The sequence below is a fragment of the Magallana gigas genome, chromosome 6, assembly GCF_963853765.1.
Source record: "Magallana gigas chromosome 6, xbMagGiga1.1, whole genome shotgun sequence".
In the NCBI taxonomy this organism is placed as follows: Eukaryota; Metazoa; Mollusca; class Bivalvia; order Ostreida; family Ostreidae; genus Magallana; species Magallana gigas.
The window spans coordinates 54130778-54136563 of record NC_088858.1 but is presented as its reverse complement, the minus strand read 5'-3'; positions in this window follow the sequence as shown (position 1 = coordinate 54136563).

Genomic DNA, 5786 nt, shown 5'->3' with positions numbered 1-5786 from the left:
AACTTATATTGTAACAGAAAACAAATGTACATATCAATCGAGAGTAGATATATTTTATTTATTTCATTGCCCTTACAGGAACTGTGATATAGACTATTGCAATTAAGCAATTATCTCACGTGGTCAAATTCCCGTTTCGCACACATTTTTTGATACCTAATTTTCAAATGTTTGCAAAACGGGAACAAACCCATGATACTAGTATTCAAAGAATCTTCTTCAGATTTAAATTACATTTAATTTTACGACTTTTTAAAAACGTTTTACTGATCATGAAGTTACAGATGATGTCACATACTTTAAGATGTTTTAAATAACCCTGGAGCTCAATTGTTGCTTTTTGCATCACTGAACTCTGCTTTTTCAATCAGTTGCAATTTGTACCAATAACCGTCTTTTGGGCTCAATGTTTGTCGGTTGTTTTGGTGAAGGAAACAAAACATTGTATAATATCTATGTGTGTAGAAGACATATATTGATTTAGTTGAATATAAAGAACTAGTTACCTTTTTCACGGAAATGTAAGTAGCATAAATTGAATATATTAATTTCATATTGAAAATATTAAAGTTGGCATCTAGTATTATCGTGAATTTTCTTCTTCATACCTAAGACTTAATAAACTTTTAGTCAACAGTTAAGCATTACGAATTTCAAAAATGTTTAAAATGTAGACAAAATCATTGTACGTGGCATGATGATTACATGATCTTAGAATTTTTGTTGATAGATAAATAGATTCATTGATAAAGATCTAAAACAATGTCCTTATTATACGTTATTCTATTTCTCCTCATTTTTGAAAGATCATTTTATATATAATTGTTTATGAGTTTGCAACTACTACGATAGCAATCAAAAGTGATTTATATTACTTTTTGCACTCTAGTCGTTATTGTATGTATTATAATATGCATATATTATTACATTATATAACAATATTTTCGTTCAGGTGTTTATATATAGTTAATAAAAAGATCTTCTTCGGTGTTATACCGAGCGCAGCGAGAGGCGGGCGAAGCCCGCCTCGCGAAGCGAGGATTAATGGTAACACGTATATATAAGAAAATCAGTGAAAAATGAAAGTTGAAACAGGGGTACTATGGCCAAAAAAAATTTCTTCCAGCCCTGGGCGCCGCCATATTGGCAGCCATTTTGTTTTTTAAAAGGTAGTTCGATCATTGATTGACTGGTACTTATCGATGTTTATTGCCCCTAAACTCGATTAAATGAGTTCCAGTGTTTCGATAGAAGGTAATTTGAATTAAAGGAAATTAAAAAGAAAACCAGATTAGTTTCAGTAGTGCTTCAATCAAGAAACACGACTTGTTCTATGTATGTCTTATCAAATTATCAGATGGAAAATAAAAACATTAACGTCAAGGAACTGATCTTTTAGATACTGAATAAAGTATTCAATTTGATTACCACGGCATTCATATGAATTTAATTGATGAACAATGAAAGAAGAAATAAAAAAAATTAGGAATCACGTAACTCTCTTCGGCTATTTCCGAAGACAAAACGTGTACGTTTTACGTCTGAAAAATGACGTCATAATGCAGACAGAGCACGCGACGTTTAGTAAACTTTGGCTAATGGTTTGAGTAGGCAACCAGGCGGATCCTACTGTGTGCGTTTCAAATAAATTTAATTTGTTTTACAAAAATCAAACTGCACAGTGTAAAATCTGCGCTCGGTCCAACGGTCACACCGTTTATATATTACCGAGCGCAGCGAGAGGCGGGCAAAGCCCGCCTCGCGAAGCGAGGATTAATGGTAACACGTATATATAAGAAAATCAGTGAAAAATGAAAGTTGAATCAGGGGCACTAAGGCCCAAAATAATTTCTTCCAGCCCTGGGCGCCGCCATATTGGCAGCCATTTTGTTTTTTAAAAGGTAGTTCGATCATTGATTGACTGGTACTTATCGATGTTTATTGCCCCTAAACTCAATTAAAATGTTCCAGTGTTTCAATAGAAGGTAATTTTAATTAAAAGAACTAAAAGAGGACACCAGATAAGTTCCAATAGTGCTTTAATCAAGAAACACGACTAGTTCTATGTATGTCTTATCAAATTATCAGATGGAAAATAAAAACATTAACATCAAGGAACTGATCTTTTAGATACTGAATAAAGTATTCAATTTTATTACCGCGGCATTTTTCTGAATTAAATCGATAAACAATGAAATAAGAAGTTAAAAAAAGTTCGGAATAATAAACGTAACTCTCTTCGGCTATTTCCGAAGACAAAACGTGTACGTTTTACGTCTGAAAAATGACGTCATAATGTAGACAGAGCACGCGACGTTTAGTAAACTTTGGCTAATGGTTTGAGTAGGCAACCAGGCGGATCCTACTGTGTGCGTTTCAAATAAATTTAATTTGTTTTACAAAAATCAAACTGCACAGTGTGAAATCTGCGCTCGGTCCAACGGTCACACCGTTTATATATTACCGAGCGCAGCGAGAGGCGGGCAAAGCCCGCCTCGCGAAGCGAGGATTAATGGTAACACGTATATATAAGAAAATCAGTGAAAAATGAAAGTTGAATCAGGGGCACTAAGGCCCAAAATAATTTCTTCCAGCCCTGGGCGCCGCCATATTGGCAGCCATTTTGTTTTTAAAAAGTTAGTTCGATCATTGATTGACTGGTACTTATCGATGTTTATTGCCCCTAAACTCAATTAAAATGTTCCAGTGTTTCAATAGAAGGTAATTTTAATTAAAAGAAATAAAAGAGGACACCAGATAAGTTCCAATAGTGCTTTAATCAAGAAACACGACTAGTTCTATGTATGTCTTATCAAATTATCAGATGGAAAATAAAAACATTAACATCAAGGAACTGATCTTTTAGATACTGAATAAAGTATTCAATTTTATTACCGCGGCATTTTTCTGAATTAAATCGATAAACAATGAAATAAGAAGTTAAAAAAAAGTTCGGAATAATAAACGTAACTCTCTTCGGCTATTTCCGAAGACAAAACGTGTACGTTTTACGTCTGAAAAATGACGTCATAATGTAGACAGAGCACGCGACGTTTAGTAAACTTTGGCTAATGATTTGAGTAGGCAACCAGGCGGACCCTACTGTGTGCGTTTCATATAAATTTAATTTGTTCTACAAAAATCAAACTGCACAGTGTGAAATCTGCGCTCGATCCAACGGTCACACCGTTTATATATTATATATGTACGAGTATAATAAAGTAAATAAATAATATTATTAATAAATATTTACATTTTCCAGTGTCTTTGCCTGTGATAACACTACGTATCGATTTTGAACTACCGGTATAAAACCCATAATACAAATGACGCCAAATTGAGGCGCCAGCGGGGTTTGCTTATTTATATTTAAGGTAAGGTTTGCGGCTTGCATTTTTTAGAGGTTGTACCAAAGTTACATACAATTTTGTTAACTATAATTTTGCCCGTCCCGTTTTATAACTACAAAAGGTCATGATTTCCAATTTTCATTTTGATGAAATGTAAACAATTTCGTGAAAATATGTACATTTTATAAGTGACTATTATGGGGGTTATTTATGCTTAAAATGTTCGAAAATAATATCACTATTAATATCATGATTCACTTTTATTAATTTCTGATGAACTATCTAAAAATAGAATAAAATGCAACAAAAGTCTTAATTTTGGACTACTGTTATGTAAACGAAAACATCTTATTTGAAACCTTTCCAAGTCCACCGATTTCAGGAAAAACGCATCTTAGAATATGTGTAATCTGATGTTTCTAAAACACTATTCAAAACCATATGATGCGGATTTCATTTTCGTGGAAATTGATAAAATGCTTGTGTCCTCTTATTTTTTCATTGAAACTAAAAAAACCCGCGAAATAAAAAAAACCTGAAATCAATTATGACGTCATATAAATTTTGACGTCATAACTGAAATAAAGGGTAGTTGGTGTTACGTCACAATGAAATTGTGTGAGTTATCTCCCTGTAACCACAAACCTAACCTTAAATATTTAATCGTACGATGGCTTAAAATAATATAAATATATGTAATAAGGAATCATTATTTGAATATTATGAGGTGATAATTTCGGTCGATGCGTGATCAAATCTATCATAAAGCCCTTTGGGCTTTATTGGATTTGATCACGCCCCGTCCAAAATTATCAACACATAATACTCAAAGAATGATTCCTTAGTCCTTGTAAAATACATCTATCCTTGTTTAATCAAATCGAACTTAAAACTGGTTTGAACATGATCATGAATCGCGTTTTTTTTAAATTTGCGTTTTTTTTTTAAATTTGCGTTGCGTTAAGTAACAAAAGAGATGCGTCAGTATCATAATATAAATCCGCACACAACAAGTGAAAATGAACTATATTCATTATTGAGCAAAGAAACTACCATATGTTTTATACGTGAAATGCATATTTATTAAAAGTTCATTTTTTCTCGATGAAAACTGTGTAAATGAAAAAGGAATTTTTATGGGCGTTTTTCCAAATAAGGCGGTTAGAAGAAGAATATTGATTATACTAGAATACTGTCTGACTTATTTTACGCCAAAGAAAAATGGCATTAGGGCTAGTAAAAAAAGTGTCATCACAATCAGAAACAAATAAATATTTGACAGGCAGGTAAATTTCTCTTATTTTACTTAGACCAATTGTTTCATTATTAGACAGTTTATAGTCAGGGAATTTATTATTTTATCAAATTCACAGAACTTCGATGGATCATGCAACTTGTGATTTTTTTTTAGCTTCGATGGCTTTGATGTTAAGTTTTCAATGCATGAGGTTGCTTAGCAGGTTAGCATATTTGAGGCAGATGCCCTCTTATGACCACAGAACTATTGGTATAAAGGTCTTTAGAGAGCAATAGTTGCTGACAATTCCTGACAGTCAATGATATTTACTGTCAATGTTGAGAATTTCTGACATAAACTGATAATTGTATTGCTGAAATTGATTATTCTTGTAGGTACTGAAAATAACCGATATATACTGATATTTTTGCGGTAATGATTTAAGTTTCAAACTTAAATTTTATTTCATCTTCTGTCAATGTTGTTAAGCAGGAATGATCCAATAAATATGTATGAAATCAAATTGTCAACCATCTCAAAAATCCATAAAACGGAGTACAAATTCAAAGCAATATTTTATATTAAAAAACAAAACAAACTTATAAACAAAATAAACAATACAAACTCAATGCATCATGTGGTTTGCCTTCACTTTCATTGGCTTTAGACATTAAATAATCTGCCTAGGTGCCACATGATTAAATATGTAATTGCATACTATTCTGTCATACTATTGAATATTTTAAATACTGCGAGTAACCTAATCTGTTAAGGTGTATAAATGAAAAAAGGGGCATTGCCAGGTTTGAGCTTTATAGACTACAACCACTTTTGTCACTAAAATATATTAATTTGTTAAACCTATTAATTTGTTAATCCCATGTCAATATTTGCTATACCCTCAATACCCTGATACTAGAAAATTACATGTATCCATGGTGTTTCTTGAATTTTTATTAAGACAGTCACTACACAAAAGTCAACATCAATCTGTCATTATTCATTTTTTGCTCTAAGGTGTGTTCGTTGTATCAATGGCATAACTCAAACAAGTTTATACTTGATTTTTTAAAACCACCCTAGCGCTCAATTATTTTTTTCGGTGTCCTGTCAATAATATTTTAGTAACAAATATGTACAGCTATGCATGACCGATTTGTTCTTCTTTCTTTATTCAGGTGTAATGGTGCCAAAATATT